Raw genomic sequence first — 19,829 nt, 5'->3', positions numbered from 1 at the left:
CTATAAATTTTAAAGAATTTTAAAGAAATTTTCAATGTTTTAAAATTTCTCAACTCTCAATAAACTAATGTATAATTTAACAAATTCCCATTTAAAATCCCAAATTATTTTGCATGTGGAAATTAACAATATCTATCTACATTTCCACAATTTATTTAAGAATAGCCAGAATCTGATTCAGTAGAACAAAGTACAAAAATTTGTCCTAGTAGATATCAAGGCTTACAATAAAGAGTATAGTCAATAGGATTACGTGATTTTGCCATCTTCTTTCAATATAAAGCTTTGTGTTGTGTCTACATTGAAAATCTGTTGTTTATTGTAGACACCTTCATTAATGATCTTAGCTAGATCGTCTGGATACCCTGCTGCAGCTTCAAAATCAGTACTTGCTGTTTTACCTCACACTTTCATGTTACAGAGATGGCTTCCTTTCCTTAAACCTCGTGAACTTTCAAACTTTCCTTCTGTGTTTTCACTTCTCCCAGCATTCATAGAATTGAAGAAAGTCAGGTTCTTGGTCTGGATTAGGCTTTGACTTAAGGAAATGTGGCTGATTTGATCTTCTATCCATACCACTAAAACTTTCTCCGTATCAGCAATAAGGCTATTTCACTTTGTTATTATTCATGTGTTCTCTGGAGTAGCATTTTAAATTTCCTTCAAGGACAATTCTTTTGAATTCACAACTTGGCTAACTGGTGCAAGAGGTCTCATTTTCAGCCTCTCTTGGCTTTTGACATGCCTTCTTCGCTAAGCTTGATCATTTCTAACTTTTGGTTTAAAGTGAGAGATGTGCAACTCTTTTTTTCATATGAACAGTTAGAGGCCATTGTAGGCTTATTAATTGTCCTGATTTCAATATTACTGTATCTCAGGGAATAGAGAAGCCCAGGGAGAGGGAGAGAAATAGGGAGTGGCTGGTCGGTGGAGCAGTCAGAACACTCACAACATTTATTGATTAACTTCACTGCCTTATATGGGCAAGTTTCATGGCATCCCAAAACAATTACAATAGTAACATCAAAGATCACTGATTGTAAGTCACCATAACAAATTTTTAAAAGTTTGAAATATTGTGATAATTAGCAAAATGTGACACAGACACAGAGTGAGCAAACGCTGTTGGAAAAATAGCACCTATTGACTTGCTCAAGGCATGATTGTCACAAACCTTCAATATGTAAAAAAACACAATATCTATGAGGCACAATAAAGCAAAGCGCCATGAAATGAGGTGTGCCTGTAATTTAATAAAAAATAGGCAAAGCATAAATATTTCTCTAAAGGAGACATATAGATGGCCAACAGGTACATTAAAAGATGCTCAATATTACTCACTAATCATCAGGGAAATGCAAATCAAAACCCAAATGAGATATCACCTCACAGTTGCTAGGTTAACTATTAAAAAACAAAAGCTAATGAGCGTTGGTGAGAATGAAGAGAAATTTGAACTCTTGTATGGGGCTTCCTCAAAAAACTAAAAAATAGAACTACCAATGATCCAGCAATCCCGCTTTGAGTAGCTATCCAAAAGAATTAAAATCAGGATCTCAGAGAAACACCTGCATTCCTATGTTTATTGGAGCATTAACCACAATAGCCAAGATATGGAAATAACCCAAGTGTTCATCAACAGATGAATGTATAAATAAAATGTATTGTGCATTTTCCCCTGTTAGTATCAAATTTGATGTGTCTTTAAAATAGTAACACTGTTTTAATGTTCACTTGGGATTAGGTGATGGAGCCTTGGGCCTGCATGTTTGGGATTTAGAATTGAGATCACCACATAAAGTTAAAACTCTTGAAATGTTACAGTTTCTGTGAAAATCAGACTGTTAAAAAATTTCCTACTGGCAAAGGAATACCACAAGAGAGTTTTCTGTCTTGGCTTGGGCCCTGGTTGCATTTAAAAAAGTCTTATGAGCCTTTTTAACCATGAACCTCCCCTACTACAAATTTATTAACATCAAGTTTCTCCATGCCAATAATTCACCTGTCCTGGCAGAAGCAAAAACAAAAATACATGCAGTAGGGATTTTCCTGGTGGCATAGTGGTTAAGAATCCACCTGCCAATGCAGGGGACACAGGTTCGAGCCCTGGTCGGGGAAGATCCCACATGCTGCAAAGCAACAAAGCCCGTGTGCCGCAACTACTGAGTCTGAATTCTAGAGCCCACAAGCCACAACTACTGAGGCCCGCATGCCTAGAGCCCGTGCTCCGCAACAAGAGAAGCCACCACAATGAGAAGTCCACACACTGCAACAAAAAGCAGCCCCCCACTGGCTGCAACTAGAGAAAGCCCACGCACAGCAGCAAAGACCCAACGCAGCCAAAAATAAATAAATTTTTTTAAAAAATACAGTAGTTGGCTTAAGGGACACATTCTCAATTCGACATACAGGGTTCTACAAGCAAGACCTGCTGCAGATGACTTGTCAGTTCAAAGTTAGAAAAATGCCCTGAAGAAATCAAGATGAATGAGACAGAACTGAAAGTAAACAGCAGAATTAGTGTCACAGAATTAAAGATGATGTGACTGTTTTAAAAAGTAAAATAAAGTTAAAAAAGAAAGGTAGAAGAAAGAACAAGATATAACAAAAGTGATTTGGGAAAAAATTTATAAAACTTCTAGAAACACACACAGTTAGTAGAATTAAATATATCACTTAAAAATTTATATAATTACATATAGTTACACAGAGATAGATATGGAATCAGATAGATACAGCTTAAAAAAAGAATTGATGAACCAGAAAGTAGGTTGATAATATTACACTGAATAAAGAATAGAGAAATAAAATGATGAGAAAAAAGTAAAGAATAAGATCTCATATATGTCTTAGAGGAAATTTAGGAGAGGAGGCTAGAAAAGCAGGCAAAACAACAATGTACAGAAAAATAGTGACCAAATGGTGATAGGACAATTTATTATTTCTATGCAAAGAAAAATTAGAAAGACATCTTACATCATGCATAATATCAACTCTCAGTGTATGAAAAATTGTAACGAGTAAAAACCAACGTTGAAACATTTAGAAGAAAATATACAAGACTAGATGGAAGGCCTCTGATCTGGAAAAAAAAATTTAAAAACACAACCCACAAAGAAAAAGCCTAATAAAATTTACAATGTCAAAAGTTTAAAATATCTATTCAGAAAGGACTGCTGTTAAATAGTTGTAAAACAAATCATAGCCTGTCAAAGGTATTTGTAGCAACAAAAGATTAGTATCCAAACTGCATAAAGAATGTCTACAAACCAATTCTTAATAAAGTAATGGAAATATGGGCAAGACATAGGAAAAGATCATAGAATAGGAAACATGAATAAACAAGAAATATGTAACTAAATGTATCACTGACAATTTTAAGAAGTCACTTTACAATCTCTGAACTATTTAACTCTAGACTTCTTTTACCCTGTTAATATAATTTATTGTTATTTTGTGTTTTTTTAAATGTATATAGGGAATTTTAACTTCAATTTGATAACATACAAAACTTTGTAACAAAAATTTAAAGGATGCATGGAATTGATCAGACTGTAGTTATCCCTCCCATTTATTCCAGGGAAGATTCAATGGAATCTGTAATGCTCCAGTTCTTAAAAAAAAAGTTCTAGTAAACAGAACACAATACAAGATTTGTCAAAGTAAGCAGTAAGTGCGGTAGGTACACTTTTGTTTGCTTTATCACACTATAGTTTTCTGTATTCTTGAAACTAATCATAATAAATTAATGACATTTTAAAATTAAGATTTGGAAAAAATAAGTCTAGAGGAAGATAAATGTGCTGTTGCAATTTTACCATTGGCAAATTCTGATTAAAGTAACTATGTAAGTTCAAATGTGTCAAAAAGTAAAGTTATAATTAGTATTCATATCTGTTCTTCACAACTCTTTAGCAGAGCCTGCTATTTTAACAGTTGTATTTGTAATGCAGTCTGTGCCTTGACAAAAGTAAATCAGCAAAATGATTCTCCCTCTTCTTCCACCCTCAGGCTCCGGGCAATCACAGAAACTATGAACATCTGCTTGAATTCTGATTACCATGTTCACTGATTCAGTGCACCCAAATAAGCAACAATTAGTCTGTTTAGCACGTGTCAAAAGATCGATCAAGTTAATTCAAATTAAGACAGGATAAATTGAGTCCAGTTGGCATCATGCATATTTGTATGCAAAATTTAAACAAGCATCAACTGTGCTATGTTATCTTTTTTTTACAAGCAAAACAAGAATATTTTGTTACATAATTTCAGAAATAACTATTCCTCATAATTTTACTTAGGTCATTGCATGGATATATTTTCTCAGGGTAGAAAAATTTTCTGATATATTTGAGTGGACTTCTGTATTGCATTAGATTAAAATAGTGTCATTTTTTCTGAGACTCACTTATCTTACTGCCATTAATTATCTCCTAGGTACACAAATGGATTTCAAAGCTTGAAATGCATGAATTTCTATAAATTATGCTTCCAAAGGTGAGCACTTTTTAGATATAAACCTGACATTTATTTCTTAAATTTTAAGCATTCCACAAAATGTTAATGTCTTTAAGAGGTCAGGTGATAGATTTCCATCTCATTTATTGGATAGCAATCTGTGGTATCAAATACCTCTTTACTTGAAAGGAGAGAGAATCTGAACATTCCGAGAATTAGTGACAGCTCTTGGGAATCTGACAGGCTCTTAGCAGAAGACAGAATGATTGCAGTGGCATCAATTATAATCTATCCCATTTTCCAATTGTCACAACTAGACAATGCTCCACATTCCATCTCTATTGATGTTTCTTTGGAGTCAGGTGGACAGTCACCAAATAGCTGTACACTGCTGATCTTCAAAGGAAGAGCTCCATCTTGCTGCTGTATCTCTAATACACCCAGATGAAACAGAACTTCGGGGAAAAAATAGACAATTGTTCTACCAAGCTCTTAATTGTTTACTTTTAATGAGTGATTTCTCCTACTTTTGACACTTCACCATTAGAGAGGAAGAAGAAAGCTGTTAGAATTTGTGATTCTAGTTGAAGTTAGAAATAGGAGAACTAAGAAAAGAAGAGGAAGAAGCATATCACATTTTTAGGAAATACAAAACAATATGCCCTAGGATCTAAAAGAGAAGAAGTTCACAATGACAATTAGCAAACACTTACCACAATGCCTGCAGATCTAGGCATTGGTGAATATTGCCAGGATATTAGAGAAAGACAGACTAATAGGTCTCCATTTGGATAAAATGGAAATAATTTAGTCCTATATGGTTTAGGGAGTTAGAGACACTTCTTCCCTTCTAATACGGATATCAAATAAGCACTAGGTTGGCAAATAGCATTGCCTGGTATGATATATATAAATTTTAATACGTTTCAGCTGCTAGAATTGGCATTGCAGAAGGAAGAAAAGAATAAGAAGTAATAAATAACATATTTCCCAAATAGTTTAAATATGTTGACAGAGACTTGCTGCTAAAAGCTGATAATTGTGGGAGTCTTCGGACTATTTACAGTAGCTATACCCTGGAGCAGACTTTTTGCCTTTAAAAAGACCTGGTGCAACAGGTAAGATGTGTGGTCTTAGTGAGATAGAGCAAAGGTTTCCTTTGCATAGAGGTCTCCAGTGCTAACTCTATGGGGTGTGTGGGGGTGTGTGTGTGTATGTCCTCGTGCGTACATAAATTCATCAGGTGTATACGTGAAAGCTTAAACAGAAATATTGAAATCCAGTTAGATTGAGCTGTATTGAATATACAGTTTCAGAATAAAAGTTTTTCAATTATTATCTATTTTCAAGCTTCCTGGTCCTTTACTTACTCCATCTTTGATATTTAAAAAATTGTGGGGAGTCATGTTTGGCTTGAACACTCCCATGAATGTGCTTTTATGTCTTTTAGATGAGAAATATATAATCCAATTGTTTGCATTACAATTATGTGAATTTGAGCAACATGAGTGTTTGATAGTTACTAGGATGGGCATACGAGATCGAATCAATTTGTGGTTAGGTTTACTTAGATACTACGTAGACATGACAGAGTTGAGAGAAGTTACAAGTTATCCTGTCTTGAATTGTTTGCTCCAGTTCTGAGATCAAGAACTCAGTATCCACAACATAAAGTCCCCATGCCAAACCAACCACCAACCCGATCTGATGGGGGAGAGGGCTGCATTCCTTGATATTCCCAGCATTCCTGCTGTGAGCTGAGTCTGTTCATAAAGAATTACTTCAAAAAATTATCTGGAGGGTACTTATTCTGACATTTACTTTGCATTCACCCTTTTTGCCTTGGAAAATTTATGAGCTTTGGAGATACCTGGGGTAAGGCCAAGAAATGAAATGGGAAGTGGAAAAGTTATATAACCTAATTCCTATTTTGTATGTTGTGTTCCAATATATAGACTCCTGCTTTGACAACCAGAGTGACAGAAGCTCTTAAATGAGCTATCCCACGGAAGGCTAAAGAAAATAGAACTGAGTTAAAAGTTTGTGCCATCTCCACTCTGATGCAAACAGAATCATTCAAAAATAGCTTGTTTCCATAAACTTAGCAGAAATGCTAGGATTAATACAGTCTTCTCATATTTATAAACCAGGTTAGTCTTTTTCTCTACTTGAGTTCTTCCAGGAATCTAGGAGGGCATGAGTATACATAAGAGAAATTAAGAGAAAAGTATTTTTATTTTAGTTGGCCATTCTAAAGCGAGCCATGTGGTTATTCAACCTCTTCCAAACCTCTTCCCCCTCCTGAGTCATCTTTGTATCAGGTCTGAGTGTATCCCTATTTCTGTATTTATTCAATTCTTATGTTAAATCTAGAAACAATTATATTTCTCTCTATTATCACAGTCCTTTATAATTTGTCCAACCTTTCATTCTTCTGATCCTTTCAAATGTGTTATGTCATCAAAGATATTAGCTACCTCAACCAAACTTTGTCAGAAGCTTCTGTGATAGCCACACCTTTATTCTTGATCTCAAAATTTTTAAATTTTAACAGTTCTGTCTTTAAACTCAGAGTTTTCTATCACAGCATGGGAATCTTCCCTAAATTTAGACTGAATTTAGATAAAAACTGCTCTAAGAACACACTTTACAACTCTATTTTTAATAAGCTATAGATATGTATTTGTGGTTTATAAATATATGTCTTTATCTTTTCCACAAGTTTACCTTGAGAATGATCATCAAATAACTGAAATAAGGAGATTTTTCTCTGTGGAAACATCTGCCATGTGGCCCAAGAAACATCACTAGCTCCACTTACTGACAATAACTTTTTTATTTTTTAACATCTTTATTGGAATATAATTGCTTTACAATGTTGTGTTAGTTTCTTCTGTATAACAAAGTGAATCAGCTATACGTATACACATATCCCCATATCCCCTCCCTCTTGCATCTCCCTCCCCACCCCCATCCCACCCCTCTAGGTGGTCACAAAGCACAGAGCTGATCTCCCTGTGCTATGCGGCTGCTTCCCACTAAGCTATTTTACATTTGGTAGTGTATATATGTCAGTGCTACTCTCTCATTTCATCCCAGCTTACCCTTCCCCCTCCCATGTCCTCAAGTCCATTCTCTATGTCTGCGTCGACAATAACTCTTATATGTACCATCGGAAATTACTCTTTCCTCATTCCATGTGGCAGTGGGGACTCCATCATTTCAAGTCTTTCCCCAACCATGTCCTAATCCTGTTAAGGAAACATGGCCCCAGGTACACCAATTCCACTCTCCCAGGATTATGTATTTAAAATATTTTTTGAACAAATCTCAACTTACAAAAATAACATTAAAAATGTGTGGATTTTCTTTACTCAGATTTGCCAGGGAAATTACACTTGTTTTATCATTCATTCTCTCTTATTAGATATTGGCTTTTTTCTAAAACATTTTAGTGTCAGCTTCAAACACATTTATCTCTAAATACTTTAGTGTATTTTCTAAAAAATAAAGACATTGTCTTACATAACCACAGCCAAATTATAAAAATCAGGCAATTAACAATGATAAATTGCTATTATATAATCTACAGGCCTTATTAAACTGTCACCAACTATTCCAGGACCACATTAGTTGTCTTGCATCTTTAGTTTCCTTTAACCTGGAATAATTCCTTTACATTACTTTGTGTTTCAAAACCTTACACTTTGGAAGAATTCAGAGTAGTTATTTTATAGATTACTCCATAATTTGGGTTTATCTAATGTTTCTTGATAATTCCATGCAAGTTAGACATATTTGTCAGGAATACTGTAGGAGTGACATAGTGTTCTTTCGAGTACATGATGTCAGGAGGCACAATGTGTTGATATGTTGCATCACTGGTAAGGTTAAATTTAACACTTTTTTAACTTGGTGTCTGCCCTGTCTTGAATGTAAAATTATTAGTACAATGTTTTCCCTTTATCAATAGGTATCTGTGGGAAGATGCTTTGAAACTATGCATATATTCCATTTTCATTATACTTTTTCCTACTAATTTTAGCATCCATTGGTGATTCTTGTCTGAACAATTCATTACTGCCTTAGTGGTTTCCAAATTACATTTTCTATTTTCATCATGCTTTCTACATGAGCTTTCTCTATTCCCCATTTATTTTTCATATCAGTATCAACTCATACATACTTTATTCTATGGATTATAATATATCACTATAATTATTTATTTTTGTTGCTCAAATTCCCCAGATTTGACCAGTGGGATCCTCTACAAGCTGATTTATGTGTCTTTTTTTTCCTTTTTCCTTTGATTGGAAAGGGATTTTATATATGTATATAAACATATATACATACACAAACATATGGTTATAACCATAAGTTTATACTGTTACCTCTAATTCATATTCAACTGGACGATATATGTTCTAGCTGTTTTTCCCTTCTATACTTGTAACTCTGTTTTCTAACATTGAGAATACTGGCTCATTTCCACAAAGTGTTTGTTTATTTTCCTAATCCTAAAATAAATATAAAATAGCATCAGAATTTTTAGCCCATTACCCAAAGAGCTGTGCATAATGCACAGAATGCATAGAAGAAAAATGGTTTCAAAAAATTGTGAAATATTTAGTTACATTCATCCTCCTCAACAAGATCCTCTTAATTCAGAATTTTTTAAACAGGTTTAATTGACATACAACATTATATGATTAGTTTTGGATGTACAACATAATTCAACATTTATATATATTGCAAAATGATCAACACAATAAGTATGGTTTAAATCTGTCATCATATGTAGTTACAGAGGGTTTTCTTTAAAGAACTTTTAAGTAGTATTATCTGACTTCCTGATATTTAAAAAACTTTTTATAACATCTTCCATGTCTTAGCTGTATGGACTGCACCTTGTTTTTCTACCTTTACAGAGATCTGGTTAATTTCCTAAACTTTTTCTTCCCTAAGAAACTGACTGTTGACCAGTTTCTTCATGGTTTGAAGAACCATCATATCTGACAAATGAAATGAGATAAACGAGAGTATCTACTGGTAACCAAGTCATTTTTAAAATAAACTTTGAAAAATAAGTTTGCAAAATTGAATCTCCATATCTTCCCAGGATATAATGATATCCCTCCAGCAAAATGTCTTAAATTAAAAAGTTACTACCATTGGCCATTATAATAGTTTATAATATTACATATTTCCAAAACACTTAATTACATGATCAATTGTTCTACCTTTGAGTTGGAGGTTTTAGTCATAGCAAAGTCACTACCAAAGAAAGCGGTGCGTCAATATTTTTACTGCTAAGAGAATCGACTTGAAGACACGGGGGGAGTGGGGAAGGGTAAGCTGGGACAAAGTGAGAGAGTGGCATGGACATATATACACTACCAAAAGTAAAATAGCTAGCTAGTGGGAAGCAGCCGCATAGCACAGGGAGATCAGCTCGGTGCTTTGCGATGACTTAGAGGGGTGGGATAGGGAGGATGGGAGGGAGGCTCAAGAGGGAGGGAATATGGGGACATATGTATGCATATGGCTGCTTCACTTTGGTGTACAACAGAAACTAAACACAGTATTGTGAAGCAATTATACTCCAATAAAGATGTTAAAAAATATATACATATATTTTTTTACTGCTAACCTTTCCCTTTCTCTTCAGAGTAACGTTATATTTCAGATCTTTAAGGCGGTCATCTCCATAGCAAACTCTTCTTACCCCTGTCTCCAGACGCCAGCTAAGTAGTAGCTAAATGCTTTACTCAATTTCCTATCCTGTAGATTGACAAGGCCATTGCCTCTAGCTATTGCTTTTTGCTATAGATCTATGAAATGAATTTTTGGAAAAAAACAATATAAACCAAGGTTATGTTTTTTATCTTTTGTGCTTTTTTATTGGAGGGTTGAATTACTGTTGTTTTCACTAGTAAAACTGTTGAATGTGATCATTAAAATTCTATTTTGATTTAATGAAGTTATTGAAATATTAGATCATACTGAAAATAATTGTATGGACTATTCACCATCTGACTGATATGTTTTTAGAGTAATTTTGAGAAATCTAATTTATTCAAAAGTACTTATAAACCAAATGTGTATTACATGTATTGTCTTTATTGACCATATGCTACAGGATATAAATTAAACTAAATTAAGACCAAGAGATAAAATTATGTTTTATGGGCCATGAGTGCCATTTAGAGATATTTGATGCAGTCAGCCTTTGAGAATGTCATCTTACCTAAAATGATAATAATATGGTACCTTAAGCAAACTCTAAGATGAGTCAGTCTGTTCTATTTAAGGTGGATTGCAGAGAAATTATCTGAGCTTTCTCTCATTTCAGTTTAAAACATTAAGACAGTCTTTTGCTTTGCAGATTATGTAGACACTGCATTTGCTGCAGGTGATCCATCTTCATTTAAAGCTGTACTCAAGTGCCTTTAGCACTTATTGCTGTTAACAAGAATGTGGACTACCTTAATCCTGTCAAAAGAGATCAGAGGGAGCTAGCACAGAAGACAAGGAGAGAAAATACATAAACATGAAAGAAGTTATCATGGAAATTAAAATAAAGGATAAAATTTAATCTAAAAGAACTTTCAAATGAAAACAAAATGTGCTGTTTTATAGAGAACATTTCAGGAATCCAACTGTACAAGATTCATCATGGAAAGAGCCATAATTTTTAAATTTTTCTATTTCCTTATCTATAACACTTGTTATTGACTAGAAGGTCTGACTTGTTAAACATCAAGAAAATTGAGTATAATCTTGGTCTAAATAGTTGGGCTCACTTGAACTGGTATTTTCTACTGAGGTTGATGTTTATATTATATGACAGGCTGGATGTATTAGCAGATCATTTTTAAAAACTGAGATAGAAAAATTTGGCAAACATAATATGTTTGGTCACTTCAGAGCTCATTTTAACACTTTTAGTCTTACTCATTTATACTGTCTTTGACTGCCAATCTAAAATTCTATGAGTTTGAGTCTTTCTTTTCATAGCATAATACAAAACTGACCCTGTGCTTTATCCTCTATGGAATATATTACTGTGGTCTGTGAAATAAAATTATTTTCACCTTATGATTATGGTGATAATATTCCTGATTCTAGTAAATTGCAAATTTCAGAGCACAGATGTACGGGATGCTGTGGGGCTGTGATGAGCAACTCTATTGATAGTTTACGAAATTAGTGGGGACTTCCCTGGTGGTACAGTGGTTAAGGATCTGCCTGCCAATGCAGGGGACACGGGTTCGAGCCCTGGTCCAGGAAGATCTCACATGGCACAGAGCAACAAAACTCATGTGCCACAACTACTGAGCCTGCACTCTAGAGCCCATGAGCCACAACTACTGAGCCCATGTGCCGCAACTACTGAAACCTGCGTGCCCAAGAGCCTGTGCTCCACAACAAGAGAAGCCACCACAGTGGGAAGCCCACACACCACAACAAATAGTAGCTCCACTCGCTGCAACTAGAGAAAGCCCGCGTGCAGCAACAAAGACCCAACACAGCCAAAAATAAATAAATAAATAAATTTATTTTTTAAAAAAGAAATTAGTGGAAATACTTGAGATTAAGAGAAAGCATGAATTTCTCTGTACCACATCATCCCAAAAGAATATTTCGTTTGTGAAAATTCTTTCATTCACTTCATTACACTTCCACCATCCATTGTTCCTAAACATACCACTACTCCTTACGATCCATTTCACAATTTGAGTTTAATGGTCGGGAAAAGCAATTAGTGGACAATTTTTCTCTTATTGTCTGTATGCATTTTAAAATAAACAATTTACTAATTTATTCTTCCCTAATTTTATGTATGCATTTAAAAATAATTTCCTACTTGAACAGGAAGGATAAATTAATTGGAGACAATGAATGCCATGTTGAAAGCATTACCCTACCCCCACTTTTTATTGCTGTTATAGTGTCAAACAAGTCCTGAAAATGTCTTAAGCCTCAGAGTCCAAAGCAGTACGTTTCTGAGTTGGAGTACTTTCTTGTCAGACTTTCATGTTTGGTGAGTATTTCCCAGTTGTTTCTGAAATTACTCCCTCTGAGGATATTGTTGAAATATTGTGTACACGGCTGCTTGTCAAAGCCAAGAAATGATGCAGAGCTGCTCACATGAGCTTTTCTAATTGTTCTTGTACTAGCGACTGAGGAATTCTCACAGATGGGCTTATCATAACACTTTGTTAGCATTTTTGTATAACAAATGCCTTTTCATCTGAAGGAAACCCTAGAGGAAAATACAACATTCTGGAACAGAGTTGGAATATTAATTAATTGATGCTTCAAGTAGGAAATTTTCTTTTTTAATATGCTAAATTGTACATAGTTAATGTGTTTATAAAATTCAGTTTAAATTTCTTCAAGTTATAGACAGAAGTCATAGTTTCTAGATGTATAATGAATTATTCCTTTTCTATTTAGCTCTTTTATTTTAGAATCTTTCACTTTAATATCTGTTATTCTATACATGATTAATTTAGGATTTGTTGCATGTTTGCTGTTGTCATCAATATTTCTAATCAATGTCATTGGGTGAGTATTCATTAACTGTAGCTATTTCAAAAAAAGGCTTACAAGTTCCCATAGGGTACATTTTAAATTAGAACATGGTCCATTGACTAGGAATTTGGTTTGCTTAGTTGTCTGTTGGATGGAAGTGTGGTGAATTTTTTAGCAATGAATATTCTTATTTACTTAGTTATAGAAATTAATATTAAAGTTACTAAAGTCTTAAAAAATGGTGTTGAATATGGGGCTGTTTTCATACTTTAATAACATTGACACATTCATTATTAAATATCAAATCAAAAAGGAAATATAGTGATAATATTATTTTGGTTGGGTATACATTTTCAGAAAGGAACATTTCAAATTTCAAGTTGATCTCCCTGAGGCAGTTATCTTCAGTCCACTTTTTCCTCTTATTTATTGAATTCTGTCTTTTAGGGTTATTCTGGGGTGTGTGTGTGAGAGAAAGAGAGATACTAGTAAGAATAGTCTAAAGTTAACATTGCATGAATCCTTTATACTTTCTTTGTTTTCCTAAGGTCTACTAAAATTATTTCTCTTGTCCTTCATATTGAGATGTTAATAAATGAGCAGTATTTAACTTAATGTAAAAAATGAACAAAATAATCTGATATCTTTCTTCTTTATTCTATTATTCTCTCAATGAAAAATATGATTAATTCACTAACATTTTCAAATAATCTTTATCATTAACCCTATTAATTTAAAGTTCTGTCAATTAACATTTATTCATGGTCTGCTTTTTATTTGTTTGATTTATGGAAGGCATTATTTTATTATTTTTGTTTGGCACTACAACTACTTAATACACAACTTTTAAAAGTGATAAATTTTCTCATATCATTAGTCCTTATTTGTGATATTTATCTTTCTGTGTTCTAGGAATACAGAAAGGTGTTTAAAGTAAAATATGAAATGAATCATTTTGAAAAATATCAGTGCTTTTTGTCCAAAATCTACGATAATTCACATTGATCAATGTGGAAATGAGAAGGAATTAAAGCCAGCTATCTCCAATACAATAAATACAAAATGGGTGACAGTAGAAATGCAATGAACCAGCCAGTGATTGCCAGCTATAATGTTACAATGATTAGACTATTGTCAAATTTAAAAACATAATCCACATGGGTTCGTTGCAAAGCAACATGCTTGATTTAAAGAGTTTCTCTGATGTGCAGGATTAAGAGCATTTTATAGAGTGATATCAGACAGAGACTCAAAGCTTCCTGCAAAGGCTGGCCCAAAGTGGTGGATGAAATAGCAAGCAGGGGGCACTGCAGCTTTATGAAACTGTCTCAAAGACGATGATGAGAATCTGGTCTGAGATTTCTTAAGAGTTTAAATATGATTTTCAACTTCTTGTGATATAATTTTGAGTGACCTTGAAAGAAAGGTTCTGTTAGGAGTTTATTCTTTAAAATTGACAGTCTTTTCTCACTTGTCCCATTTTAAAACATGATTTTTATTTTAAAGACTTACATATATTTTTTAAAGGATGATTTTTTTCCGTATTATTATTATTATTTTTGCGGTACTCGGGCCTCTCACTGTTGTGGCCTCTCCCGTTGTGGAGCACAGGCTCCGGACGCTCAGGCTCAGCGGCCATGGCTCACTGGCCCAACCGCTCCGCAACATGTGGGATCTTCCCGGACCAGGGCACGAACCTGTGCCCCCTGCGTCGGCAGGCGGACTCTCAACCACTGCGCCACCAGGGAAGCCCCCTTTGCCTTATTATTAAAGAGCTAATTCTTAAGAACCTTGGAGAGTTGGCAAATGAGTTTAGAATTGTAATGTTGTATTCCATTTAATCTGTTTTTAGAAACACATTTCTATTAGAGAAAAATCTGAGGTTTAAAGTTAAACTTTTTTTTCGGAACATGTGGTATTTTGGACATTTGATATTTCCAACTCTTAATTTAAATGATATTATTATGTTCAATTTTACAGAAGAAAATTTAATACATTTTACTTCATTAGTGCCTATTGAAAGACATTGCATATGGAGCAAAACAGTCTTCTTTCTCAATATAAAGTCAATAAGGAAGGGTTTTCTTTAAAATATTTTCCTAGAACAAGTATAAATCATAACTTCCAGGGAATAATTTGTTCAATGCTCTTTGTTAATTTTAAACTTTATTAAATTATCAAGTTTATCTGTGTGTATGTAGTAATAATCACATTAATTTAATATCCTGCATAAAGAAAAAGTATTCTAAGCCAACACAAATTGCTATTGTTTTCTTTAGGTGATAAGAAATCAAAGATCTGATTCTTTAAATTTAATTGACTGGACAGATAGTTATGAACCTTCAACTACCTCAGTAGAAATACCAAGGTAACTATTCACCTGTGCTTTTGAACTCTGAGCAAAGCCTGCAGATCACTGATCAGCCAGAGATCAATTAACCTACCATTTTCTCTCTGATATCCACCTTCACTTTACTAGAAACCTGAAAAGCAGTCTAAGCCACTATAGTGTTCATCCTATCCTCCTTAGGCACTATTTACATTCAAGATCTGTGGTTTGTATATATATATATATATATATATATATATATATATATATATATATATATATATATTACTGTTGGAATCTTATTCTTAAAATGTTCCATATTCCATCTTACTTCCATCTCTTAGGAGAGACAAGGGATCATATTTAGTGAGCTTATCAATGTTGTTATATCTCACTACTGCAGTTTTGCAATTTGTATTATAGAGATAAGAGCACCCAATTTCTCCCTTTTATCACTTAAGACCTCTAAAAGGCTGTTTAGTTAGAAAATGTGAGTTCCATTTTGATGTATATGAAAAGGAAGCTCATATTTCTTAACTATTTTATGTATATATAATTTTGGTATACATATATACCAAAATTATATATACATACAACAGAAATATATTATTGATATAATAAAAATATACCTATATATAGCATATTGGTATAACATATTTATCAGACATTTTTGCTGCTAGATCCACGCAGGTACCCTTATTGCTTCTATAAACAATTCTCCCTGCTTCTCTGTGTTTTCTTTCTAGGCTTGCATCTGTACCTTTCTTCAGAGGAATACCTTGTACTATAGGGAGAAGAAAAATATTTGTGAGTTTGGGAGTTTATGTCAGTTCTCCCCGTAGATCGAAGAATAAGTAATTAACAAATGACCAGATCTCTTCCCTAGCTTCTCCTTCAGTAATCTCTGGAGCAAACTGTGTGACCAAACTGTGTGAACAAAATAACATCTAGAGGAAGATCACGAGGAATCAGTAAGTCTGCACACAAGCCTGCACACAATGGGGGTGGCAATGACTCTGATCCCTCATCTCAATGATTGACTGAGATTACTTCTCTTTTTCCCTTTAATAACTTTCATGGCCAAGCAGAATCTCCAGAGGTGGTTTTTGGAGGACAATGAATCTACCGTCTTCCCAGACTGCCGGCATTCTGATTAAAGGCATCTTTTTTTCCTACCATTTTGAGTATTGATTTTGTAAGCTGTGAGCAGGACCCCCGATTCATTCGGTAACAGTAACTATTAACACTATAAAACACATTTATTTTTGCTAATAAATATCTCAAATATTAAGTATTACTGGAGGGGATCAGTGCAGTTCTCCTGACCGGCAATCTCAGAACTGTATCAGCAGTAGCTTCCACACCCAATGTATTAACAGTGGCTTATACATACACAGTTTTACCACCTTACTTAAAAGAATTCTGAATGTAAGCATCCTCTGGCTGATGTGGCTACTCAAGAGGAAGTCATCAAATGCCTAGAGCTAGGACGTCATTAGATAACCTCAGGATAAACTCACAGTCCAAATGACTATAAGAACTTTAGGATTCCATTAACCAGTCTTCATGAAGGCCTATACAACACTCACATACGTGAGTTAGTGGAAATCCCTAATCACAAGAAATTCTGAAAAATGTAGTTTCTAAGTTGAGTGTATTGCTTCCCCAAATGAACTATTTTTCTGAGGAAAAAAGAGGAAAAAGGATATTGAGTGGCAACTAGTATTCTAATACTTGACTGAACAATTACATTATTTATATTTGTTTGAATTGAACCATACATTTCAATTTCCTCTGTAGCAAAGTGTTCAATATCACCTTTGAAGTTTGTCAGACCATTAAATTTATCCAGGAGTAGTATGTGGAGAAGGAAATAATCTGACAATCTTAAAAAGCCTCCAAATTTAATTTATGCACTTTCTAGTAGATAATTTACAGAAAAAGTAATATGTAGCAATTCATCTAGAAGTCATGTTACTCAGAAGAAATTTTTAAAAATTAAAAGTAGTTTACTACAAATCTTCAAAAACATTTCAAAGCTACAAAATATTCCAACAATGCCAGATTATGAATGGCATATCTTCACATCAAGAGAAATAAAGTAGGTACTCAGACTAGAATTCTCATTTTTGTTCTTTTTATTTTTGTGTGTTTTTGCAAGATTTAACCAAAACCATATGATCCAACAATTCTACTTTAGGGTATTTATTCATAGGAAAAGAAAACACTAACTCAAAAAGATATCTGTACCCCCCAATGTTCATTGATGCATTATCTACAACAGCCAAAATATGGAAATTAAGCGTCCATTGAGGGATGAATGGATAAAGAAATTCTTGCCATCTGTGACAACATCAATGGACCACGAGGTCATTATGCTAAGTGGAATAAGTCAGACAGGGAAAGTCAAATACTGAATGATCTCTCTTATATGTGGAACTTTGAAAAAAATTTTAAAAACAAAAAGCTTATAGATACAGACTGGTGGTTGTCAAAGGTGGGGGATGGAGGGTGGGAAAAATGAGTAAAGGGTATCAAAATGTAAAAAGAAGAAAAAATTTAAATAAAAATTTTAAAAGAGTATGGGGCAAGAATTAGTTACTATAGCATGATTTTTTTAATTACAATGGGGAAAACACCAGCAGATTTACAAAGTGTGACAAGATCAGAGTTTACTCACAAATTATCTTTAGGTTTATGGATCAAAGTTATCCATACAGAAAGCATCACTTGGTATGAATTAAATTACTAGGCTAGAAAACAAACCTGAGCTTTAGTTACAAGCCTACCACGGACCCTATAGCCCTAAGTAAATTAATTGCTTTTTTTTGTTTTTTTGCTTTTTAAGTCTTTGAATCCTTAAAAAATAAATAAATAAAAACAGGATAGAAAATTGTTCCCACTGGAAGTAATAATTATGGTAAAAACAAACATCAGGATCACTTCTAGTTTTAACTCGATTTATCCTCATTGTACATTCAAAGATGATTTTTTTTTTTTTTTTTTTTTGGCGGTGCGCGAGCCTCTCACTGCTGTGGCCTCTCCCGTTGTGGAGCACAGGCTCCAGACGCGCAGGCTCAGCGGCCACAGCTCACGGGCCCAGCCGCTCCATGGCATGTGGGATCCTCCTGGACCGGGACACGAACCCTCGTCCCCTGCATCGGCAGGCGGACTCTCAACCACTGCGCCACCAGGGAAACCCCAAAGATGATTTTTTTAAAAAGAAAAGATATTCATGTTGGAGGTATAATCATGTATTATTTTGCAAATAAAAACAATCAGTCAAAATTTCTACATAATACAAGTGGTTAGTGAGTCTGCTAGTTTATATAGTGGTTATTTCTTGTGTAATACTTAACAATGTCAACTGTAAACTAGCCTGTGCAAGAATCAGTCGCATGAAGATTCCATATCGGGATGGATCATTTAATGTCATTGGTACATCTAAGTGTATCAGCACTTCTTTCTTGTTTCTGCTTTTATCTCCCTGCTTCTTTCTCTGCCACTCTTTGACCTCTTCCTAATTTCCTGAACTAGGATTCTTTTATTTGTAGCCTTGATCCCTATTTTTCAAAGAAAATGCTATTCTGATGAATGTCCAAACAGAAATAATTCAGGAACTACCCCAAGTCCAGTCTCCTGCCCCTCAATTACATATTCTCTCTCACATGTAAAGAATAAACAATTCTGGGTCATTAAATAATGACTCATATTCTATGCTCATCATTATTCTTCCTAAGAATCTGTAAGAAAAATTAATGTCTATTAGTAAGACATCTAAACCCCTTCCCTATCAAAAATGTAGAAATGTCCCAGGCAAAGTTGATTACATTTATTTATTTATTGCCAAATAAGTTAAATACATAGACTATTTAGATTTCTTTTTTTTTGGCAAAGTAATTTTATTCCATGTTTATTTTCAGTTGACTCCATTCATGACTGTTTTTAACTGGATAAATTTGACTAAGTGGTTCAAGGCAAGAATTACTTTAAGTTGTTTTTCTTACCACCTGCTCCATAAGCTAATGTTCATCTATAGATTTACAATGATGGGAAAAATAAGGCCAAAAGAGTCTTGTAATTATCTTTACAAAAGGATAATGTGATTTTTAAGGAGATGTCTATTAAAAAAATGATCTGATCTATTAGTTTCTGATATGGAGTTATTATTGAGCTGATTCTACAATTTATAGAAATGGTTTATTAATATCATGTACTGAAAGAACCTGTAAGAAATAACAAATTTCAGTTTTAAAGTTCAGAAAGACCTTATGAAATCATTGAACATAATTCTTTTGTATGATATAAACTACACACATGCCACACAGATTACAGAAACCCATTCTCAAAGTAGCAAAACTATAAAACTAAATAAAGTTTCTATACAGACAGAAAATATATTTGTTTTATTCCTTTCTATCTGTTCCTAACTTGCTGTGTGAACTCAGTTTTTCCATGGGTAGATAACAGTGAGTTGAGACTGTATAATTTTAATGATCATTTC

The sequence above is a fragment of the Kogia breviceps genome, chromosome 1 (genome assembly GCF_026419965.1).
Source record: "Kogia breviceps isolate mKogBre1 chromosome 1, mKogBre1 haplotype 1, whole genome shotgun sequence".
NCBI classification, from domain to species: domain Eukaryota; kingdom Metazoa; phylum Chordata; class Mammalia; order Artiodactyla; family Physeteridae; genus Kogia; species Kogia breviceps.
This window is presented reverse-complemented; position numbering follows the sequence as displayed.